The sequence below is a fragment of the Nerophis lumbriciformis genome, linkage group LG35 (assembly GCF_033978685.3).
Source record: "Nerophis lumbriciformis linkage group LG35, RoL_Nlum_v2.1, whole genome shotgun sequence".
Taxonomy (NCBI): domain Eukaryota; kingdom Metazoa; phylum Chordata; class Actinopteri; order Syngnathiformes; family Syngnathidae; genus Nerophis; species Nerophis lumbriciformis.
The window spans coordinates 4,177,354-4,204,196 of NC_084582.2; the positions used below are offsets into that span (position 1 = coordinate 4,177,354).

General features: G+C 42.0%; 1 protein-coding gene across 3 annotated transcripts in view; it reads right to left on the reverse strand.

Annotated features, from left to right (window-relative positions):
- nlgn3a (neuroligin 3a) overlaps positions 1–26,843 on the reverse strand; it is a 775,439-nt gene that overhangs the window by 25,903 nt on the left and 722,693 nt on the right. The gene's annotated exons all lie outside the window — the stretch shown is intronic.

Genomic DNA, 26,843 nt, shown 5'->3' on the forward strand with positions numbered 1-26,843 from the left:
AAAACATGAGACCGCAAATCCGATAACAGGTTATATGATTATTTATTTAAACTCATATTCGGGCCACTTTTTAATGAATATGTATTTGTAAAAAAAATATATATATACAGTACGTATTTTCCGCACTATAAGGCGCACCTAAAAACCACAAATTTTCTCAAAAGCTGACAGTGCGCCTTATAACCCGGTGCGCTTTATATATGGATAAATATTAAGATTCATTTTCATAAAGTTTAGGTCTCGCAACTACGGTAAACAGCCGCCATCTTTTTTCCCCGTAGAAGAAGCGCGCGGTGCATGCTGGGATATGTGACGTTTCATTTCCATTTGTGTGTTTATGTAAAGACCCCAAAATGGCTCCTATTAAGTGTGTTGTCTGTCTAATTATAAATAATGCAGACGAGGCGTGTTAACTGAGTTCTCAACGTTTACTCACAGCGTGCTAACTGCCAGCATACAACGCTTCTCAGGGCTACCGCGCATGCTCGTAACTATCGTTGCATGCTGGGTAGTGTAGTTGTTATATTTGCTAGCTCATAACAGCACATTGAGAGACACGCTTACGCGCTTAATTCAATACTCGCCGTCATTCCGGGTGGATTGACAAAAGACCTCCAGCCGCTAGATATTGGTGTCAACAGGGCATTCGAAGCTAGACTGCTAACTGCGTGGGAACAATGGATGACAGAAGGCGAACACACCTTCACTAAGACGAGGAGGCAGCGCCAGACGACGCCAACATCTGCCAGTGGATCGTAAATTTGCCCAACTTTTCACTTCGGACACCGAAGACGAAGGATTTACGAATGAAGAATAACTTCAGAAAGTGAGCGCTATGTTTATTTTGTGTGTTGTGACATTAACGTTCGAGCAACATTATGTTGCTATTGCTCTGCACTATTTTGAATTTTACTATGTTTGTGATTGCACATTTGCGTACATTTTGGGAGTGAACAGAGTTGTTAGAACGCTGGTTTTTAATATATTATTAAAGTTTGACTGACCTATCTGACTGTTTTTTTGACATTCCCTTTAGCGCAGCGTAGGCGCGGCTTATAGTCCGGGGCGGCTTATTGGTGGACAAAGTTATGAAATATGCCATTCATTGAAGGTGCGGCTAATAATCCGGTGCGCCTTATAGTGCGGAAAATACGGTATATAACACCAAATTATTTAGGGGGGCTTAAGAATATTTTAGGGGGGCTTGAGCCCCCCTAAAATAGGCCTAACAACGCCAATGGTCATTACTATACAAGAGCCGACATAACTTGATGCATTTTTCAAACTGAGCTCACTGCATGTGTTCGGCTCTACAACAAACGGCGTACTGCGAGGCAGATTAACAATTAAGATGAATAATTAATAGTATCTATTTTTATTGGCATAAATTGACATTTATGGTCTAAAAACGACCCCTCCCCCCTGCTGCATTAGCATGCGTCCTGTCAAACCTCCCACTTAATCCGGACGGTCATTGGAGCTGAGACTGTACTCCAGGCAGTGAGAGGGATTATTGCACCCATAAAAGCAGGCGTTTTAATGGCCTCTCAGATCCCCCACTGATGTGTTCATATGCTCGTGCTACCATAAAGCATCGCTTCCCTCCTCCACTAACCCCTTTTCCGTGACCTGCTGACCTACGCTGACCTTGGCCAGCGATGCGTGTTAAAGTGCGCCAGTGTGTTTGTATCCATGATTGACTGGGAGTGTGTGTGTGTGTGTGTTTTCATCTGGTAAGCTTGTGTACCTGTCGGTTGGATGTGAGCGTGCATTTGTATTAGAGTTGCAATCCAGGTGTAATGACCTGACCCAGGGGCTCCACTTCAACACAAAGCATGCAGCACAAAGTCGCACGCACAATGCAGTGGACGCGGTTAATCATCTCCAGCCCGATATAGTATAGCTTTTTGAAACGGATTTTCCATGAGAGGATGTGCTTTGTGGACGACAAACAAACCCATGTGTCAGTCGCGAAGCTGCCCGGGCTCATTTCCCATTCCAAACCCTGTCTGGAAGCTCTGATGTAAAAGGTAGATAAGGGGAAATAATGAATATCATTTTCTGTCTTTTTTTTTTTTCTCCCATGTACCTCCTTCCCCTTTCTCATCCTGATGTAATTTGAAGCGCTTGAATGATCATAGACCTCGCCATCACCAAATCTGAGAAGACACGTTTAGGCGCCCCAAGGCAGAAGACAAGAATCTATTTTCACTACACTCACTACACCCCCCCTCCCGCCCCCGAGTTATGGCCTCGCCATATAACGCGATGGGAGATGCATTAAAACCGAGACGCTGATGCTCATTTTGCTAAGCTTCTAAAATATGCAAAGTTAAAGCCTTTTGGAGGTTGAAGTGATTGTTGTTGGCCTTGTGTAACAAATGCATCCCCTGCAGTTGTTTATCGACTTACCAGGTAACACAAAGTAAGCGTCGCATTTTCATTTTCCCTCCCCAACACCTCCACCTGCATTTTGAGTGGATTTTTTTATTTTTCTGCGGTGGTTGGCTTAAAGCCATCCATCCATCCATCCATCTTCTTCCGCTTATCCGAGGTCGGGTCGCGGGGGCAGCAGCCTAAGCAGGGAAGCCCAGACTTCCCTCTCCCCAGCCACTTCGTCCAGCTCTTCCTGTGGGACCCCGAGGCGTTCCCAGGCCAGCCGGGAGACATAGTCTTCCCAACGTGTCCTGGGTCTTCCCCGCGGCCTCCTACCGGTCGGACGTGCCCTAAACACCTCCCTAGGGAGGCGTTCGGGTGGCATCCTGATCAGATGCCCGAACTACCTCATCTGGCTCCTCTCGATGTGGAGGAGCAGCGGCTTTATTTTGAACTCCTCCCGGATGGCAGAGCTTCTCACCCTATCTCTAAGGGAGAGCCCCGCCACCCGGCGGAGGAAACTCATTTCGGCCGATTGTACCCGTGATCCTGTCCTTTCGGTCATAACCCCAAGCTCATGACCATAGGTGAGGATGGGAACGTAGATCGACCGGTAAATTGAGAGCTTTGCCTTCCGGCTCAGCTCCTTCTTCACCACAACGGATCGATACAGCGTCCGCATTACTGAAGACGCCGCACCGATCCGCCTGTCGATCTCACGATCCACTCTTCCCTCACTCGTGAACAAGACTCCGAGGAACTTGAACTCCTCCACTTGGGGCAAGATCTCCTCCCCAACCCGGAGATGGCACTCCACCCTTTTCCGGGCGAGAACCATGGACTCGGATTTGGAGGTGCTGATTCCCATCCCAGTCGCTTCACACTCGGCTGCGAACCGATCCAGTGAGAGCTGAAGATCTTGGCCAGATGAAGCCATCAGGACCACATCATCTGCAAAAAGCAGAGACCTAATCCTGCAGCCACCAAACCAGATCCCCTCAACGCCCTGACTGCGCCTAGAAATTCTGTCCATAAAGGTTATGAACAGAATCGGTGACAAAGGGCAGCCTTGGCGGAGTCCAACCCTCACTGGAAACGTGTCCGACTTACTGCCGGCAATGCGGACCAAGCTCTGACACCGATTATACAGGGAGCGAACCGCCACAATAAGACAGTCCGTTACCCCATACTCTCTGAGCACTCCCCACAGGACTTCCCGGGGTACACGGTCGAATGCCTTCTCCAAGTCCACAAAGCACACGTAGACTGGTTGGGCAAACTCCCATGCACCCTCAAGGACCCTGCCGAGAGTATAGAGCTGGTCCACAGTTCCACGACCAGGACGAAAACCACACTGTTCCTCCTGAATCCGAGGTTCGACTATCCGGCGTAGCCTCCTCTCCAGTACACCTGAATAGACCTTACCGGGAAGGCTGAGGAGTGTGAGTAAAGGCAGGTGGCCAAATACTTTTGGCAATATAGTGTATAGGCGTTCCCAGGCCAGCCGGGAGACATAGTCTTCCCAACGTGTCCTGGGTCTTCCCCGCGGCCTCCTACCGGTCGGACGTGCCCTAAACACCTCCCTAGGGAGGCGTTCGGGTGGCATCCTGACCAGATGCCCGAACCACCTCATCTGGCTCCTCTCGATGTGGAGGAGCAGCGGCTTTACTTTGAGCTCCCCCCGGATGGCAGAGCTTCTCACCCTATCTCTAAGGGAGAGCCCCGCCACCCGGCGGAGGAAACTCATTTCGGCCGCTCATTTCGTTCTTCACCACAACGGATCGATACAGCGTCCGCATTACTGAAGACGCCGCACCGATCCGCCTGTCGGTCTCACGATCCACTCTTCCCTCACTCGTGAACAAGACTCTGAGGTACTTGAACTCCTCCACTTGGGGCAGGGTCTCCTCCCCAACCCGGAAATGGCACTCCACCCTTTTCCGGGCAAGAACCATGGACTCGGACTTAAAGCCAGTGTTTTTAAACCTTTTCTGAGGCAAGGCACATTTTTTTTCATTGAAAAAATCTCGAGGCCCACCACAAGCAGAAAACGTTAAAAAATGAAACTCAGCGGCCGATATTGACGATAAAAAGTCATTCTCGCAATTGTTGGATATGAATTCAAACCATAACCATCATTATAGCGCTTATCTCAAACTACAAATCCCGTTTCCATATGAGTTGGGAAATTGTGTTGGATGTAAATATAAACGGAATACAATGATTTGCAAATCATTTTCAACCAATATTCAGTTGAATATGCTACAAAGACAACATATTTGATGTTCAAACTGATAATTATCATTAACTTTAGAATTTGAGGCCAGCAACACGTGACAAAGAAGTTGGGAAAGGTGGCAATAAATACTGATAAAGTTGAGGAATGCTCATCAAACACTTATTTGGAACATCCCACAGGTGTGCAGGCAAATTGGGAACAGGTGGGTGCCATGATTGGGTATAAAAGTAGATTCCATGAAATGCTCAGTCATTCACAAACAAGGATGGGGGCGAGGGTCACCACTTTGTCAACAAATGCGTGAGCAAATTGTTGAACAGTTTAAGAAAAACCTTTCTCAACCAGCTATTGCAAGGAATTTAGGGATTTCACCATCTACGGTCCGTAATATCATCAAAGGGTTCAGAGAATCTGGAGAAATCACTGCACGTAAGCAGCTAAGCCCGTGACCTTCGATCCCTCAGGCTGTACTGCATCAACAAGCGACATCAGTGTGTAAAGGATATCACCACATGGGCTCAGGAACACTTCAGAAACCCACTGTCAGTAACTACAGTTGGTCGCTACATCTGTAAGTGCAAGTTAAAACTCTCCTATGCAAGGTGAAAACTGTTTATCAACAACACCCAGAAACGCCGTCGGCTTCGCTGGGCCTGAGCTCATCTAAGATGGACTGATACAAAGTGGAAAAGTGCTCTGTGGTCTGACGAGTCCACATTTCAAATAGTTTTTGGAAACTGTGGACGTCGTGTCCTCCGGACCAAAGAGGAAAAGAACCATCCGGATTGTTATAGGCGCAAAGTTGAAAAGCCAGCATCTGTGATGGTATGGGGGTGTATTAGTGCCCAAGACATGGGTAAGTTACACATTTGTGAAGGCGCCATTAATGCTGAAAGGTACGTACAGGTTTTGGAGCAACATATGTTGCCATCCAAGCAACGTTACCATGGACGCCCCTGCTTATTTCAGCAAGACAATGCCAAGCCACGTGTTACATCAACGTGACTTCATAGTAAAAGAGTGCGGGTACTAGACTGGCCTTCCTGTAGTCCAGACCTGTCTCCCATTGAAAATGTGTGGCCCATTATGAAGCCTAAAATACCACAACGGAGACCCCCGGACTGTTGAACAACTTAAGCTGTACATCAAGCAAGAATGGGAAAGAATTCCACCTGAGAAGCTTAAAAAATGTGTCTCCTCAGTTCCCAAACGTTTACTGAGTGTTGTTAAAAGGAAAGGCCATGTAACACAGTGGTGAACATGCCCTTTCCCAACTACTTTGGCACGTGTTGCAGCCATGAAATTCTAAGTTAATTATTATTTGCAAAAAAAAAAAAAAAGTTTATGAGTTTGAACATCAAATATCTTGTCTTTGTAGCATATTCAACTGAATATGGGTTGAAAATGATTTGCAAATCATTGTATTCCGTTTATGCGATGAGGTGGCGACTTGTCCAGGGTGTACCCCGCCTTCCGCCCGATTGTAGCTGAGATAGGCTCCAGCGCCCCCCGCGACCCCAAAGGGAATAAGCGGTAGAAAATGGATGGATGGATGTATTCCGTTTATATTTACATCTAACACAATTTCCCAACTCATATGGAAACGGGGTTTGTAGGTGTACTGTCACGACCTGTCACATCACGACGTGACTTATTTTGAGGTGTTTGGTGTTTTCCTGTGTGTAGTGTTGTAGTTCTTGTCTTGCGCTCCTATTTTGTTGTAGATTGTCATGTCATGTACGGATGTACTTTGTGGACGCCGTCTGCTGCTCCACACGCTAACCTACTCAGTGGCCTAGTGGTTAGAGTGTCCGCCCTGAGATTGTGAGTAGAGATGTCCGATAATATCGGACTGCCGATATTATCGGCCGATAGATGCTTTAAAATGTAATATTGGAAATTATCGGTATCGGTTTCAAAAAGTAAAATTAATGACTTTTTAAAACGCCGCTGTACGGAGTGGTACACGGACGTAGGGAGAAGTACAGAGCACCAATAAACCTTAAAGGCACTGCCTTTGCGTGCCGGCCCAGTCACATAATATCTACGGCTTTTCACACATACAAGTGAATGCATGCATACTTGGTCAACAGCCATACAAGTCACACTGAGGGTGGCCGTATAAACAACTTTAACACTGTTACAAATACGTGCCACACTGTGAACTCACACCAAACAAGAATGACAAACACATTTCGGGAGAACATCCGCACCGTAACACAACATAAACACCACAGAACAAATACCCAGAACCCCTTGCAGCACTAACTCTTCCGGGACGCTACAATATACACCCCCCCGCTACCCCCTACCCCCCTACCTCAACCCCGCCCACCTCAACCTCCTCATGCTCTCTCAGGGAGAGCATGTCCCAAATTCCAAGCTGCTGTTTTGAGGCACGTTAAAAAAAATAATGCACTTTGTGACTTCAATAATATGGCAGTGCCATGTTGGCATTTTTTTTCATAACTTGAGTTGATTTATTTTGGAAAACCTTGTTACATTTTTTAATGCATCCAGTGGGGCATCACAACAAAATTAGGCATAATAATGTGTTAATTCCACGACTGTATATATCGGTATCGGTTGATATCGGAATCGGTAATTAAGAGTTAGACAATATCAGAATATCAGATATCTGCAAAAAAGCCATTATCGGACATCTCTAGTTGTGAGTTAAAAAAAAAACTCGGCCGAGTCATACCAAAGACTATAAAAAATGGGACCCATTACCTCCCTGCTTGGCACTCAGCATCAAGGGTTGGAATTGGGGGTTAAATCACCAAAATGATCCCCGGGGGCGTCCACCGCTGCTGCTCACTGCTCCCCTCACCTCCCAGGGGGTGAACAAGGGGATGGGTCAAATGCAGAGGATACATTTCACCACACCTAGTTTCTGTGTGACACTCATTGGTACTTTAACTTTAACTTAAGTCTTTGCTGTCGTCCAGCATTCTGTTTCTCTTTACTTCGCAGCCAGTTCAGTTTTAGCTTTGTTTAGTACAGCCATCCCTAAGCTTCATTTACTTTTAGTAGCGGCACTCGCCTTTTGTTTATTTTTGGTTTAAGCGTTAGATACCTTTTTACCTGCACACTGCCTCCCGCATATTGTGTTCACGACAAACCATGTTCCCGACATCTACAAAGCAATTAGCTACCTGCTGCCAACTACTGATATGCCGAGCTCTAGACAGCACAGACGCTCAACAACGGCACATTTGCGGATTATAATGACTGGTTTTGCCAAAAATATTTTTAACCCAATTAGGTGAAATTACCTAATCTCCCACGGCCATACTTGCCAACATTGAGACCTCCGATTTCGGGGGGTGGGGTGGGCGTGGTCGGGGGTGGGGCGGGGGGCGTGGCAGGGGCGGGGCCGTGCTTAGGGGCGTGGTTAAGAGGGGAGGAGTATATTTACAGCTAGAATTCACCTAGTCAAGTATTTCATATATATATATATATATATATATATATATATATATATATATATATATATATATATATATATATATATATATATGTATGTGTGGGAAAAAAAATCACAAGACTATTTCATCTCTACAGGCCTGTTTCATGAGGGGGGGTACCCTCAATCATCAGGAGATTTTAATGGGAGCATTCGCATACCATGGTTTATATAGGGCACAGAGTGGGTGGGTACAGGCTGGCCTAGGGGCGTGGTGATTGGCCCATGTGTTACCTAGGAGGTGTTTCCGTCTATGGCGGCATGTTGTTACAATTTCGCTGCGCTTGTTGAGGGATGACAGGTCTGGACGGTAAATAATAAACAGTTTCTCTTTCAAGCATAGGTTGCATCTTTTATTACCACTATTGTAAGGTGTGCTGGATGCAAGAATTTGCCATGTTATTGAATATTCAACATTATTGTCTTTGAGGTCCCAAATGTGTTTGCTGAGTTCTGTGGTATTTCGCAGGTTTTTGTTCCTGAAAGAAGCCTTGTGATTGTTCCATCTGGTTTTGAATTCTCCCTCGGTTAATCCTACATATGTGTCGGATGTGTTAATGTCCTTGCGTATTACCTTAGATTGGTAGACAACTGATGTTTGTAAGCACCCCCCGTTGAGAGGGCAATCAGGTTTCTTTCGACAGTTACATCCTTTGTTGGTTTTGGAGTCGCTATGTCTGGGGGTCGACGGCTCATTTGCAATTGTTTTGTTGTGGTTTGAGATGATTTGTCGTATATTGTTCATGCAGCTGTAGCTCAATTTAATGTTGTTCTTGTTGAATACTTTTCTTAGGGTGTTGTCTTTCAGATTGAGGAATTTGTGTCCAATGTTCGTTGGGACGTTTTTGCTGTATGGGGGGTTGTACCAGATGATGTCGTTTCGTTTTCTGTTCTTTTTTGGCTGGTTTCCTGGCGTGGGTTCATAGGTGAGGGTGAAATTGTATCCGCTTTCAAAAAGCCCTTGATGAAAGCGGATACAATTTCACCCTCACCTATTACGTATTAAGACATATATATATATATATATAAGAAATACTTGACTTTCAGTGAATTCTAGCTATATATATATATATATATATATATATATATATATATATATATATATATATATATATATATATATATATATATATATATACATATATATATTTATTTTAGTGTATATATATGTATACATAAATAAAAGAAATACTTGAATTTCAATGTTCATTTATTTACACATATACACACACATAACACTCATCTACTCATTGTTGAGTTAAGGGTTGAATTGTCCATCCTTGTTCTATTCTCTGTCACTATTTTTCTAACCATGCTGAACACCCTCTCTGATGATGCATTGATGTGTGGCACGCACAAAAGTGCTTTCATCAAATGTATTAGTCTGGAATCTTCCATCTCTCCCTAGCGTGGCCCAAAACCGGTCAATCTTTGCTTCCTGAGGAAGATCTTCAGTGCCAAGCACTTGGTAGTCCACTACTTCTTCCCGGAGGCTATCCAGGTCCAATCGCAGCTGCGGCTTGGAACTTACAAGCTGTTATGAGAGTAGCGTATGTGTGTGTGTGGCCCTTTAATAGGTGAGCATGTGAGGTGAGTGACGTCAGTGAGTGTGTGGGCGAGAGAAGAGAGGGAGCGGTAGCGTGAGTGCGGGCGGGACTAGTTTGTTTTGTGTTGGATTGGCTGTGAGCAAGCAATCAATAAAGCAAGATTTGCAACTAATCGCCGGACTCAGGCAGGAAAGGTGCAACAAAGCGTATTTCTTCATCTTACTCGTCGTCGGCGTCGCCACGGCTTTATCTTCCTCGTTCTTCTGCTTCGTCTCCTTGTTGTGTGCGCAGTTGTGCACTGCACTCTCTAAAAGCCGTATATGTTATTGATGTTATAGATGGCAGTATTGTCCTGTTTAAGAGTGTCACAACATTGCTGTTTACGGCAGACGAACTGCTTTACGGTAGACAAAATCGTGACTGCTGTTGTTGTGTGTTGTTACCGCGCTGGGAGGACGTTAATGAAACTGCCTAACAATAAACCCACATAAGAAACCGAGAACTCGCCCTCGATCATTCGACAGTTATAACGTGATTGGGCAGGCACGCTGTTTATATCGTGGGAAAGCGGACTCAGGTCCGCATGGAGCTGGAGGGGGCCTGGCCTCCAGCTCCGCCTGAATTTCGGGAGAAAATATGTCCCGGGAGGTTTTCGGGAGAGGCGCTGAATTTCGGGAGTCTCCTGGAAAATCCGGGAGGGTTGGCAAGTATGCCCACGGCACACCAGACTGTACCTCACGGCACACTGAAAAACACTGGCTTAAGCCACCCACATAGGGGAGAGAACAAATTATTAGGCGGTGTGCTCTTTTGCCCTTTGTGTGGTTGCACGCTGGGGCGGAGGTCTGACTGATGCATGCTTTATGTTTAACGGCAGCCTTCAGCTCGACGGGCTAAGTGATGCGGGGCGAGATGCCGTGACTTTGGGGTTTGCAGAACGGGACACAGCTCTTGGACCATACCTTATTGATTTCTATGATTAAATGAGTGACAACAACAAAACTCCCCTCAAAACAGTTTCTGTATTCAATACCGTCTTATCAAAACTCTGCTATACATTGTTAAATTTGGCATTTTTCACCCTCATCAATCCGACGGGCCACTTACTTATGGACGTCAGCGTGCAGATTTACGTCCCCTACTCTCATTACATTCAGCTTGCAGCATTGACACCGATCAATGGTCTCCACGCCCTTTAACAAGCCCCATCACTTCCTTACCTTCGCTGATGCAAATCTGGATATTGGATACAAATCTCCAATCAAGTGAGTGCCTGTTTAATGGAGTGGGCATATAGCTGCTTGGGGATACAATGCAACACCGCTGCTGCACTGGTTGGGTTAAGAGTTAAGGATGGGCATAACAAACGTGGAGAGTTTTTTTTCAAAGTGCGGAATTGATCGGTGATAATTGTGTCTTGAAGCAATTGAACCAAAATGGAAAGCACAACAGGGACGCTGGGGAGTCAATAAAAGTGTCATGTCTGTGTGATCATGTTTTGTTTTAGTAATGTTCGGTTTAAATTTTGGACTTTTTGTGCACTTTTGTTTTGTTTTGTCACCATAGCAACCATTAGTTTCACCTGTCACGTCACGCACCTGTTCCACGTTTGGACTCATTGTGCACTCTTGTCACCATAGCAACCATTAGTTTTCACCTGTCACGTCACGCACCTGTTTCACGTTTCGAGTCACGCACCTGCTTTCACTAATCATGTCCATAGTATTTAAGTTCATTCATTTTCTGTTGTTCGTTCTGACGACATCACCACATTTATGCTCCTGCACACTCTCCATACCCTGATGACCCTTGCTACTCTTTTTTTCATGCCGGTTCCATGCCAAGTAAGTTTTTGTTTGTTAAGCCACAGTTAGTGTTTTGTTTAATTGTTCATAGTTTCTGCCAATGTGCAAGTTTTGTGTTTAAAGTCTAGTTTTATTCTCCGCCACTGTGCGCGCCTTTTGTTTATTCCTTTTTTGATAGTTTAAAATAAATCATGTATTTACCTTCACGCCATGACCAGTCAAGTTCATTTGCACCACGGGAGAACAAACCAAGTCAAAGTCCTAGTCCTGACAAAAAGCTAGCTTGTTGTCTAAGGAAGAACACGATGACCAATGTTCCCTCTAATTTTTCATGCGTGTGAGCAAACGCAAAAACTCCCTGAGCATTCAGTGGAGCCCATGTGAGCAACATCAGACGTGCACACTGTGGCTACACCAGCAGCACACCTGTCCCAAACCTGACTAAATAACAAGTTCAATCTCCATCCATCCATCCATCCATTTTCTACCGCTTGTCCCTTTCGGGGTCGCGGGGGGTGCTGGAGCCTATCTCAGCGGGCGGAAGGCGGGGTTACACCCTGGACAAGTCCCCACCTCATCGCAGGGCCAACACAGATAGACAGACAACATTCTCTTATTATTATAATCAAATGACAGCAGTCATTTCCATTTCTAATATAAGTGTTTAGGCCCACTTACAATGACAATAACAAAAAATATTGTTTTTCATGAACTGTGTACTTGTATTGTTTGTCTGGGTGGAGGTCCTGCTTTGGGAATAATTTGTACCCCTTTCAGACATTGCATTTAGTTCCCATTAAAACATTCACATGTTGCACAATGAGATGTAAGCAGGGGATCATGTGTACATTCCTGCAACTTCCTGTTTGTAAAAAATATATTTTTATTAGTATTTATTTAATGTACTAACAGCATTTCATGATTAATATTTATAAATTAAGATTCCTAATAAATGACACTAGAATAAGCACACATTTGATTGGTAAATCATAGTGTAACGACCTGGAATGACACTTTATGTGTGGTGTTGGAGTTGTCCGACTTTTTGTGTGGCTGTAAACGCATCACTGGGTAAGTGCCATATGTGCATGTGTTGGCGCAAGTGAGAAAGAGCAAGCGGCAGCTGTTGATATAACAAAGTTGCTTTTGGTCTGGTTTGAAATGACCAGTTTTGCTAGATATCATTTTTTTTACTAATGTTTTGGTGATGTGTTTATGGCCGACAATAAAGAGTTTTGCTCAGTAAAGTGATGGATGGAATTCATGTCCTCAAAGCGTCTCGACAGACGTTACAATATTTGAACAATGATGACGAAAACTTTTTTCTGTCATGTCCGTGTGTCAAAAATTGTTATGCGCTTATTTTTTTATTTGATTTTGTGCGTGGCATAGATTTGCCATGCACAGAGGACGCTTGAGCAGTGCACAATTGCACAGGCGCGCACCTTAGAGGGAACGTTAACGATGACAGTTATGGATCATATCAATGCAGACACCCACTATATCATCCTGACCTATACAACACCAGTGTGTCAACATGAGTCCAGAACATTTGGGCCTCTCTGTATGGGAACATTTTTAGGTATTGAATACTGGGCTAGCCCGTCGCAGCAACACTATGCGATTGTTGAGGTCAGAAGTAGACATTGATTATGACCTGGGCTTTTGTAAAGAATTGAATATGTTTTCATTTCATTGAAATCCGTCAGTTAGAAAATTTGACATCATAAAAGTTGAGACGCAATACATTTTGCTTTCAAAGTTCAATAAAAAAGTTGTTTGAATCATATTAGGAAGATGTAGCACAACGTACACCACCTTGCAATAATGTTAAATGGTTAATTCTGTTTAGTGACAAATCCAGCATGGAATACTTCACTGTCATTTGTATTTGACTTATTATCCTATTAGTTATGCAATATTTTATTTAGTTCGATTTATTTACTGTATATTCATTTTTTTTTCTATTAATCTTCATATGTCCTATTTGTATTTTATTCTTTATCTCTACTCATGGTTCTTACTATTTTACAAGTTTTATTATTTTTATTTTCCAACATTGCTCAGATGAGCCATCTGCATCAGGGGTTAACGGCCGTGTATTTGGGTGCGATTTTGTGTCAGCGTCCTGGTGGCCATGGTCTGACGACCTCCTGGTGTAGATGGCTCCTGTGATAGTGTTTACTCACATGTCTCCTCTGTACTCAGCCATTTGTCCATATAGTTGCACTTTTACTTTTATGAATTCAATGATTTTTTTCACACATATCTTATGGCTTAACTACATGGTCCCAGGCACACCAGTCATCAATCAAGACCATTGAGTGTCTTTATAACCGCGCCTTGAAAGTCCTAGACAAGAAGAGTATACGATATCATCATTGCCAAATTTTAACCAAATACAATATTTTAAGTTTTGCCAATTTCATTTTGTTACACACAGTCGAACTGGTTTTTAAATGCTTGGATAACTCTGATCCCAAATTGCTTTGCAAGGCAATTACAAGACTGCAAAGTGGTACCAGATCTACCACCAGAGCAACGTCAAAAGGCAACTGTTGCGTTCCATTCTGTAGAACATCTTTTGCCCAGACTGCCTTTTCAATAAAAGGACCACAACTATGGAACTCTCTACCTGATACTTTGAAAAGTATACCTGCACTTGTCACTTTCAAATTTGTTCCTATTTGAATGATGTTAGATCTGTGTTGTTGTTGTTGTTGGGGACAAATGTTGTAAATTAGCTTTGGCTACAAACACTATGATGCATACATTGGATAACTGTTTCAGATATCTATGTTTCTGTATGTGTGTATGTTGTGTGTGGGTGTTTGTGTTTGGTATCTGTGTCCGTGCGTACGTATGTGATAATGGGTCACCGGGGTATTGTTTTTAACTTTGTAAAGCACTAATGTTCTATATTTTCAATGGAACATATAAAATGTTGGTGTTGTGTACTTGAGTCATATTGCAGTCTACACGTATCTCTTATGTGTGACTGCCATCTACTGGTCACACTTATTATTTCACCATGTACCAAATAAAATTGCTTCTAGGTCGGTAAGCATAACCAACATTTGTCCGTGCATTAGGCGCACCAGGTTATAAGGCGCACTGTCGAGTTTTGAGAAAATGAAAGGATTTTAAGTGCGCCTTATAGTCCGAAAAATACGGTACATTACATTGTTTTCATCCTGTAATTTTCCAACCCCAAACACGTATGTACTGGCGTGGACAGGACCTCAGAGATTCTACCGACTCTACATACTGATGGAATGTAAATAGAGTGAGTTTACCCTGGCTAGCAGATAAGCGATCCTCTCATGCAAATAAGTCACTCCCCTGCGCTCCTGACCAAGGTCTTACAATTGTAAATGAAAGAAAAATACAATAGGGTCTTCACAGAAACCGATTGCTTCTATGCTTGGACCCTAATAAACCCTCTGATATCTTCTGTGGCTGAGAGGTGGTGTAATTATGTGTGACAATCTGTGCATCCAACACCATCGCAGCTCTGCCCAGCTTTCGGCTTTGACATGATAACGCTTCTGTGTATAGCAGCTTGCGAGAAAAGACAATGTTGGATTTTCACCAACGTAGCTTCCAATTCATGGGCAGAGAAACTCAGTGTTAGAGCAAACTTATGAATATTAGCTGAATGGTTCTGCCAAAAATTCTGATAATAACTTAGTTTTGTAATTTCACACTTGACGGTTGGACTGGTACTTCTGACCCAAACATATTTATGTTTGCAATTAATAAAAAAAAAAAAAATGCCTTCCATAAAATGTGCACCTAAAAGCAGGGAAATTAAGGGCACACTCACACTGGGCTTATTTAAATTTGCGTTCATCATGTCTACTTGAAATATTATTTTATATAATATTTATAATATAATATTGTTGTGGGCAGACAAATAGTTTTTAGAGAGTAAGAAATAAATCTCAGTTTCGGCTGTCACTTCAGCCTTTTTAATTTAATTCAATTTAAGAAGGGTTAAAACCATTAAAAATCAATTTCCCAGTGGCTTATTTTATTTTTCGAAGTTTTTTTCAAAATTTTACCCATCACGCAATATATTAATAATATTCGCGGGCCCAAGAAATGCCAAGTTTTGTTGGGTTTTTTTTAACGAAAGAAACTGCTGTTCTAAATGTGTCCACTGGATGTCACAATAGCAATTCTATTAGGCAATCAAAGGGTTTATACCAGGGGGAAACAAGAGGTACACAGTAAATGGTGACTGTGGCTCCTCCTCCTCCACCCGCATGAAACTTAAAGGGGAACATTATCACAATTTCAGAAGGGTTAAAACCATTAAAAATCAGTTCCCAGTGGCTTATTTTATTTTTCGAAGTTTTATTCAAAATTTTACCCATCACGCAATATCCCTAAAAAAAGCTTCAAAGTGCCTGATTTTAACCATCGTTATATACGCCCGTCCATTTTCCTGTGACGTCACATAGTGATGCCAATACAAACAAACATGGCGGAAAGAACAGCAAGGTATAGCGACATTAGCTCGGATTCAGACTCGGATTTCAGCGGCTTAAGCGATTCAACAGATTACGCATGTATTGAAACGGATGGTTGTAGTGTGGAGGCAGGTAGCGAAAACGAAATTGAAGAAGAAACTGAAGCGATTGAGCCATATCGGTTTGAACCGTATGCAAGCGAAACCGACACGACAGCCAGCGACACGGGAGAAAGCGAGGACGAATTTGGCGATCGCCTTCTAACCAACGATTGGTATGTGTTTGTTTGGCATTAAAGGAAACTAACAACTATGAACTAGGTTTACAGCATATGAAATACATTTGGCAACAACATGCACTTTGAGAGTGCAGACAGCCCATTTCAGGCGCGCTAAGAACATATATTTTTCCAGGATTTCAGCACTCAGGTTAACCATACCTAAATAGACACAAAATACTGCATTACACAAGACTACCCGAATGTACTCGAATGATTGAAAAAAATAAATGTTTTTAAGCTAAATTATTGATAAACACAGTTTATGTATAATAATTTACGTAAAACCGCGAGTAATGAATAAAGTTTTCATCAATTAATATATTCTGTAGACATACCCTCATCCGCTCTCTTTTCCTGAAAGCAGATCCGTCCAGTTTTGGAGTTGATGTCAGCATCTGCTTTGAGTGTCGCAGGATATCCACACATTCTTGCCATCTCTGTCGTAGCATAGCTTTCGTCGGTAAAGTGTGCGGAACAAACGACTGACCATTTCGTCGGCTTTCCCCACAGCTTCGTATTTTGAACAAATTTCGTCCAATTTCTTGCCACTTTCGCATCTTTGGGCCACTGGTGCAACTTGAATCCGTCCCTGTTCGTGTTGTTACACCCTCCGACAACACACCGACGAAAGTGAGAAAATGGCGGATTGCTTCCCGATGTGACGTCACTTTGTGACGTCATCGCTCCGAGAGCGAATAATAGAAAGGCGTTTAATTCGCCAAAATTCACCCATTTAGAGTTGGGAAATCGGTTAAAAAAATATATGGTCTTTTTTCTGCAACATCAAGGTATATATTGACGCTTACATAGGTCTGGTGATAATGTTCCCCTTTATTATGATTATAATTACTGGTTTGCAAAAAATATTTTTAACCCAATTAGGTGAAATTACATAATCTCCCAGGGCACACCAAACAATATCTCATGGTACACTAGTGTGCCGCGGCACAGTGGTTGAAAAACACTGCTCTAGAGCAGTGGTTCTTAACCTTGTTGGAGGTACCAAACCCCACCAGTTTCATATGCGCATTCACCGAACCCTTCTTTAGTGAAAAATATATATACCGCATTTTCCGCACTATAAGGCGCACCTAAAAACCACAAATTTTCTCAACAGCTGACAGTGCGCCTTATAACCCGGTGCGCTTTATTACGATTCATTTTCATAAAGTTTCGATCTCGCAACTTCGGTAAACAGCCGCCATCTTTTTTCCCGGTAGAACAGGAAGCGCTTCTTCTTCTACGCAAGCAACCGCCAAGGAAAGCACCCGCCCCCATAGAACAGGAAGCGCTTCTTCTTCTACTGCAAGCAACCACCCGCCCCCGGAAGAAGAAGAAAAAACGCGCGGATATCACCGTACGTTTCATTTCCTGTTTACATCTGTAAAGACCACAAAATGGCTCCTACTAAGCGACAAGGATCCGGTTCATGAAAAGACGCAATCTCTCCATCCGCACACGGATTACTACCGTATTTCACAGCAACTGATATTCCTGTGAACCGCACTGTGGAACGGGAGCACGTACGGTGAATATTCGCACCACAGGGAATGAGAAGTCATCCTTCACTGTGGTTCTAGCTTGCCATGCTAACTTCCACCCATGATGATATTCAAAAGGAAGACCTTGCCAAAAGAGACCTTTCCAGCCGGCGTCATCATAAAAGCTAACTCGAAGGGATGGATGGATGAAGAAAAGATGAGCGAGTGGTTAAGGGAAGTTTACGCGAAGAGGCCGGGTGGCTTTTTTCACACAGCTCCGAAGGCGAACACACCTTCACTAAGACGGGCAGACAGCGCCGGACGACATACGCCAACATTTGCCAGTGGATCGTAAATGCCTGGGCAGATATTTCGGTCACAACTGTGGTCCGAGCTTTCCGGAAGGCAGGATTCACAGAACTACTGGACAACAACAGCGACACTGACTCCGATGACTTCGACGAGACGGAACCGGCCATTTTGGATCCCACGCTTGCGCAACTTTTCAATTCGGACACCGAAGACGAAGAATTCGAAGGATTTACGAATGAAGAATAACTTCAGAAGGTGAGCGCTATGTTTATTTTGTGTGTTGTGACATTAACGTTCGAGCAACATTATGTTGCTATTGCTTTACACCATTTTGAATTTTACTATGTTTGTGATTGCACATTTGCGTACATTTTGGGACAGAGTTGTTAGAACGCTGGTTTTCAATATATTATTAAAGTTTGACTGAACTATCTGACTGTTTTTTTGACATTCCCTTTAGCGCAGCGTAGGCGCGGCTTATAATCCGGGGCGGCTTATTGGTGGACAAAGTTATGAAATATGTAATTCATTGAAGGTGCGGCTAATAATCCGGTGCGCCTTATAGTGCGGAAAATACGGTATATATATTTTTTTTCCTAATTCAAGACAAAGTTATATGTTTTTTTTACCGGTGCACAACACGAACCATGCATGAACATCATTTTGTTCAAAGAACAAAACCAACACAGTGCATAAACTCACAACAAATTACACACCTGCAAATCAGTCTGACTTCTGCTGTTGTCGTATCCATAATACGCCGATAGGGAGAAGTTTTTATTTACACGATGAGTTGGGTGTGCCGAACCCTTGAGGCCGACTCACCGAACCCCTAGGGTTCGATCGAACTCAGGTTAAGAACCACTGCTCTAGAGGTAATCAAAAAAGGTGGAAGAGTGCAAGATTTTACGAAACAATGACGAGAAAAGCACGCAGCTCACACTCCAGCCCAAGACAGCAACGTCGAAGAATGCATGAATTTGCAGTGATCACTTCATTAAAGGTTTGTTTGATATACTTTTAACGTTTATTATTTCCCATTTAATTATTATCTTGATTGTTTTATTTATTTCTTAAACACACGTTTGCTGCGAGTGTTTTGTAAAGCACCAACTCGGCGAGTCTAAATAAAATAAAGCAAATGTGAGCAAAACGTAAAAGAGTTAAGCTTTTACCAAAGGCAGCGATCATAAATGAAGCTTTCAGCTCATACACAATGTTGACATCCATAGTTATATTTTGGTAAAGACGGGGAAAAAACACGGGACTCGTAAACAGCGTGTGCAACAACAACAACAACAACAACAACAAACATGGCTATAGACACAAAGTCAAATCATGAAATGCAACCTCACCCGAGCAAAAACGATGCATGTTTATCCGGGAGAGTCTTGACACCAATGTCCTTGACCCAGCCACACACAAAGAAGTTTTAGACCTCCATGCTTTTGCAAGTTTTCAACGGTTTTGTCATGTAGAATGACGTCAAGAGAAGACGATAGTTCGACATGTTTGGAAACTCCGCCGACGAATAATCCTTTATCACTCGACAAATCTTTTTTTTTTAAAGTACCGTATTTTCCGCACTATAAGGCGCACCTAAAAACCACAAATTTTCTCAAAAGCTGACAGTGCGCCTTATAACCCGGTGCGCTTTATATATGGATAAATATTAAGATTCATTTTCATAAAGTTTAGGTCTCGCAACTACGGTAAACAGCCGCCATCTTTTTTCCCCGTAGAAGAAGCGCGCGGTGCATGCTGGGATATGTGACGTTTCATTTCCATTTGTGTGTTTATGTAAAGACCCCAAAATGGCTCCTATTAAGTGTGTTGTCTGTCTAATTATAAATAATGCAGACGAGGCGTGTTAACTGAGTTCTCAACGTTTACTCACAGCGTGCTCATAACCACATTCTAACTGCCAGCATACAACGCTTCTCAGGGCTACCGCGCATGCTCGTAACTATCGTTGCATGCTGGGTAGTGTAGTTGTTATATTTGCTAGCTCATAACAGCACATTGAGAGACACGCTTACGCGCTTAATTCAATACTCGCCGTCATTCCGGGTGGATTGACAAAAGACCTCCAGCCGCTAGATATTGGTGTCAACAGGGCATTCGAAGCTAGACTGCTAACTGCGTGGGAACAATGGATGACAGAAGGCGAACACACCTTCACTAAGACGAGGAGGCAGCGCCAGACGACGCCAACATCTGCCAGTGGATCGTAAATTTGCCCAACTTTTCACTTCGGACACCGAAGACGAAGGATTTACGAATGAAGAATAACTTCAGAAAGTGAGCGCTATGTTTATTTTGTGTGTTGTGACATTAACGTTCGAGCAACATTATGTTGCTATTGCTCTGCACTATTTTGAATTTTACTATGTTTGTGATTGCACATTTGCGTACATTTTGGGAGTGAACAGAGTTGTTAGAACGCTGGTTTTTAATATATTATTAAAGTTTGACTGACCTATCTGACTGTTTTTTTGACATTCCCTTTAGCGCAGCGTAGGCGCGGCTTATAGTCCGGGGCGGCTTATTGGTGGACAAAGTTATGAAATATGCCATTCATTGAAGGTGCGGCTAATAATCCGGTGCGCCTTATAGTGCGGAAAATACGGTATAGGAATTTATTCCATTGCATAGTTTGATTTTTTGCTTGTATCTGCTATTTTCAGGAATGTATAGGCCCCCTGTGTACTCAGCTTGCTGCACAACAGCCTCTAGTCTTGGTTGACCACCAAGGGTTTTCACTTTGAATACAAGACTACATCATCTGTTTATTTCTCTTTAAAAAAACAAGCCATAAATTCGAGTCATTGTCATTGATGAGCAACATCTAACGACTATGAAGATCCAACCCTAGTGCCATCAATTGATTCTACAAACGTACCGTTTGTACAGACAGGCTTTGGAACAAGATATGCTGCCATCTAAGCGCCGTCTTTTTCATGGACGCCCCTGCTTATTTCAGCAAGACAATGCCAAGCCACATTCAGCACGTGTTACAACAGCGTGGCTTTGTAAAAAAAGAGTGCGGGTACTTTCCTGGCCCGCCTGCAGTCCAGACCTGTCTCCCATCGAAAATGTGTGGCGCATTATGAAGCGTAAAATACGACAGCGGAGACCCCCGGACTGTTCAACAACTGAAGCTCTACATAAAACAAGAATGGGAAATAATTCCACTTTCAAAGCTTCAACAATTAGTTTCCTCAGTTCCCAATCGTTTATTGAGTGTTGTTAAAAGAAAAGGTGATGTAACACGGTGGTGAACATGCCCTTTCCCAACTACTTTGGCACGTGTTGCAGCCATGAAATTCTAAGTTAATTATTATTTGCAAAAAAAAAAAAAAAAGTTTGAGTTTGAACATCAAATATCTTGTCTTTGTAGTGCATTCAATTGAATATGGGTTGAAAAGCATTTGCAATTCATTGTATTCCGTTTATATTTACATCGAACACAATATCCCAACTCGTATGGAAACGGGTTTTGTACAATGCTGTATTACTGTAACGTATTATTTGTAATGTGCAAGGAGGATGTTATCATCAATAACTTGTGGGAAAAGCAATATGAGTGCACAATTGTGCCGGGCCCCCTTTTGGTGTTAAGTTTGCCCAAGCACGGATTGTCTAGTCTCGTGTGAGTGCATCCTTAGTCAATTGTCAATCCCAGATAAAAGTTAGTGGACGTTCAAAAGAGAGAAAGGAAAAGCAAGGGGATGAGTGAGTGAGCATGGATGAGGTGAGAAGCAAGTGCTACAAATGTGTCGCTATCCTTACACGGGGTTCTGAATCAGACTGTACTGGCTTCTGAAGCACACAATACTTCACTGTAGACCAGGGGTGTTAAACTCATTTTAGCTCAGGGGCCTCATGGACGAAAATCTGTGCAGAAACTATTGAAATCATGGCATTAAAACAAAAAAAATAAAGACAACTTCAGATTGTTTTCTTTGTCTTTCTTTGGCCCAAAACACATTCTGAAAATATTACAATGAAAATATAGAAAAAAATCCACGAAGGAAAGAAGAAAGTGAATGCATGTTGTTAATGTTATAACTGAATAAATTGATAATAAAGTGGTAAGAAAGTTTAAAAACAAAAAATCAGTCGATGGTAACAACGTGGATATGTCACTTGTTAAAGAAGTGATGGATTGTGTCCTGAAGCCGTTTACTTATATATGTAATACATCTTTATCAACTGGAACTTTTCCTGACAAAACGAAAATTGCTAAAGTTATTCCGATTTATAAAAATGGTGATAAACATATGGTCTCAAATTATAGACCTGTGTCTCTGCTACCTCAATTCGCAAAAATTCTTGAGAAATTATTTGTAAATAGACTTGATAAGTTCATTGACAAACATGAGCTACTGAATGACCATCAGTATGGCTTCAGGAGTAATCGATCTACATCCCTAGCAGTGATGGACTTTGTAGAAAACGTAGTTACAGCAATAGAAAAAAAGCAACACACCGTTGGAGTATTTATTGATTTATGTAAAGCTTTTGACACAATCGATCATTCCTTACTCCTGCAAAAATTGGAAAACTATGGCATAAGAGGTGTTTCACAAGAGTGGTTAAGTAGTTATTTAAGTAATAGATCTCAATATGTGGAAATCAATAAGACTAAATCACAGCCAAGAAGAGTAACTTGTGGGGTTCCACAAGGCTCGGTATTGGGACCTAAGTTATTTATACTATATTTAAATGATATTTGTTCAGTATCTAATAAATTGAAATTTATTATGTTTGCAGATGATACAAATGTATATTGTTCAGGAGAAGACTTGAAGGAAGTGTTGAGGGTAATAGAGGTTGAGTTGTTTCAGCTAAAAAAATGGTTTGATATCAATAAGTTATCATTAAATGATAAGAAAACTAAATTTATGGCGTTTAGTGGTGCAAGAACAAATCGTGAAGTAAAACTAAAATTAAATCAAGTGGAAATTGATAGAGTATATGAAACTAAATTCTTGGGAATAATAATTGATCATAAATTATGTTGGAAACCGCATATTGAATATATAAAGGGAAAAATATCCAAATCCATTGCCATTCTTTATAAAGTAAAACACATGCTGAATAAGAAATGTTTGCATATGTTATATTATTCTTTTATTTTTCCATATTTAACATATTGTGTTGAAGTTTGGGGAAATGTTTATAGAACAAACATAGACCCAATAATTAAACTTCAAAAAAGGGTAATAAGAATAATACACAAAGCGTGCTACTATGAACATACCAATCCATTATTTATAAGTTCTAATGTGTTAAAATTGTCAGATATTGTGTTTTTAAAAACAATGGAAATTATGTTTCGAGTAAAGAACAACAGCCTTCCAGCTTGTATTCTTAGGTTATTTCAATTAAGAGGAGAAACCCATAATTTACGGGGGGGATTGATTTTTGAAATAGGTAAAGCAAGAACGAATATTAAATACAAATGTATTTCAGTTTTAGGAGTTAAATGGTGGAATAAGCTCAGTGATGAGTTGAAGACATGTACTTCTTTGTTAAGGTTTAAGAAAACATTGAAAGGTGAGATAATTGAAAATTATAAAATATAGTAACAATTACTTTCATTCCATTGATTTTTTTTTTTTTTTTTAACATTGATGTTCCAGGTAATCTTATTTTCAGTGAAGGTATAGGATAGGCAAATATAAGCTTTGGCTTCAGCCTATTCCTTTTTCGGTCATGCTTTTTCTTTTCTTTTCTTTTCCTTTTGTGTGTAAATGTGTATGATTGTTATACTGTATATGTATAGTCTGTACTTTTAAACTGGTCACACAAAATGGTTAATGGTTGATGGTTGATTATATGACCGAAATAAACTTATTTCATTCATTCATTCATTCATAATAAACTGAAAAAATGTGTTTTCTTTTGTATTATTATTTTTTTTAAATTAAGTAACGTTTATGACAGCCTTTTTCCAAAACAATATAGAATGTGAGATATAACGGGATAATGCATACATTTATCATTTGTTTACAAAACGGTTACAAAAAAGTGGGACCCCAAAAATGTACTCTGGGACCCCATTAATATCACTTTATGGGGTCCCATCAAGTGATATTTTGAAAATTATCACTTGATGATTTTGAAAATTCCTAGCGCCAACACTGATGGAGTATTGGTGCGTGCAAAACAGCAGCAGGCGGCTATGGCCTGCGGGCCGGTTCTAATACTAATCAAATGTCATCCCGGGGGCCATAGATCAGTGTTTTTCAACCACTGTGCCGCGGCGTGAGATACAGTCTGGTGTGCCGTGGGAGATGATCTAATTTCACCTATTTAAATGATAAATGGGTTATACTTGTATAGCGCTTTTCTACCTTCAAGGTACTCAAAGCGCTTTGACACTATTTCCACATTCACCCATTAAAAAAAAAAAGTTAAAGTTAAAGTACCAATGATTGTCACACACACACTAGGTGTGGCGAGATTATTCTCTGCATTTGACCCATCACCCTTGATCACCCGCTGGGAGGTGAGGGGAGCAGTGGGCAGCAGCGGTGGCCGCGCCCGGGAATCATTTTTGGTGATTTAACCCCCAATTCCAACCCTTGATGCTGAGTGCCAAGCAGGGAGGTAACGGGTCCCATTTGGTATGACTCGGCCGGGGTTTGACTCGGCCGGGGTTTGAACTCACAACCTACCGATCTCAGGGCGGACACTCTAACCACTAGGCCACTGAGTAGGTATTCACACACTGATGGCGGGAGCTGCCATGCAAGGCGCTAACCAGCAGCCATCAGGAGCAAGGGGTGAAGTGTCTTGCCCAAGGACACAAGTGACGTGACTAGGATGGTAGAAGGTGGGGATTGAACCCCAGTAACCAGCAACCCTCCGATTGCTGGCACGGCCACTCTACCAACTTCGCCACACCGTCCCCAATTTATTTGTAGATAATTTATTTGGGTTAAAAATATTTTTTGCAAACCATTAATTATAGTCTGCAAATGATGTGTTGTTGTTGAGTGTCGGTGCTGTCTAGAGATCTGCAGAGTAACCGTGTAATACTCTTCCATATCAGTAGGTGGCAGCCGGTAGCTAATTGCTTTGTAGATGTCGGAAACAGCGGGAGGCAGCGTGTGCCACGATCTGTGGTCTAGATCATGTTTTGTTTAGTTATGTTCTGTTTGTTTAAGACTCCAAAAGTTCCTGTTTTTTCGCTCCCTTGTTTGGTCACCATGACGACCGATTAGTTTCACCTGTCCTCATGTGACTCACGCACCTGGCTCTAATCATGAGACTATTATTTAAGCCTGTCATTTTTAGTTAGTCGTCCTGGTGACATTGATACTCTGATTTTGCTCTGTACATGCCATTGACTCATGCTCTGCCGAGTAAGTTTTGTTTCATGTCCATAGTTTCTGCCAATGTGTTAGTTTTGTTCCCTGCGTTAAGTTGTGCCTCCGCTGTGAGCGCTTTTTAATTGTACCCCTTTCATACTTGCCAACCCTCCCGGATTTTCCGGGAGACTCCCGAAATTCAGCGCCTCTCCCGAAAACCTCCCGGGACAAATTTTCTCCCGAAAATCTCCCGAAATTCAGGCGGAGCTGGAGGCCACGCCCCCTCCAGCTCCATGCGGACCTGAGTGACGTGTTGACAGCCTGTTCACACGTCCGCTTTCCCATAATATAAACAGCTAATGATCGAGGGTGAGTTCTTGGTTTCTTATGTGGGTTTATTGTTAGGCAGTTTCATTAACGTCCTCCCAGCGCGGTAACAACACACAACAACAGCAGTCAAGTTTTCGTCTACCGTAAAGCAGTTCGTCTGCCGTAAACAGCAATGTTGTGATACTTTTAAACAGGACAATACTGCCATCTACTGTACATGCATATGTGACCCACCCATAATGTGTCACATTTTTGTGTTGATTTATTTATTTTATTTTGTGGTTTGAATTCGTTTTTGGAGCTGTCATTACATATTTATCAGTATTGACATTGGTCAGTAGGGGGCAGTAGGGCGTTTCTTCCCAATTGAATGCTATCACCTGCAGACCGGAAGTGTCTTGTCATTCTGATGAGCGCGACTAGTCTGTGAACAATTGAAACGTCCTGTGTGCTTTTTCCTCCTGTATAACAGGTTAGTTTTGGTGAATCAACTCACTGAATAATATCCATGTGATCTTTATAAGTTTAAGTACACATTCTGATGGTGGAGCCTAACCCTAAAGTGTTTGTGAGTTGTAGTTTGTATTTGTGAATGAATCCAGTGCACAGCTGCAGTAATCAATACAAAAAGGCGACGTGAGTGCGCAATGTTTATATAGGAACTTCTGATCCTAATTCAGATTCCCAAATTAGAGCTCCCGTTTTCTTATTGATTTTATAATGTATATTTGTATAATGTGTGTGTTCTGAAATAGTGACAGAGAATAGAACAAGGATGGACAATTCAACCCTTAACAATGAGTAGATGAGAGTTATATATGTGTATATGTGTAAATAAATGAACACTGAAATTCAAGTATTTCTTTTATTTATATATATATATATATATATATATATATATATATATATATATATATATATATATATATGTAATAAAATATATATATTGCTAGAATTCACTGAAAGTCAAGTATTTCTTATATATATATATATATATATATATCTTAACCACGCCCCCAACCACGCCCCCGCCCCACCCCCGACCACGACCCATCACAAAAGGTGAGTGCTCCTAAGAAAAGGCATTGAAGTTTAGGGAAGGCTATGCAGAACAAAACTAAAAATGAACTGGCTACAAAGTAAAGAAAAACAGAATGCTGGACGACAGCAAAGACTTACTGTGGAGCAAAGACGGCGTCCACAATGT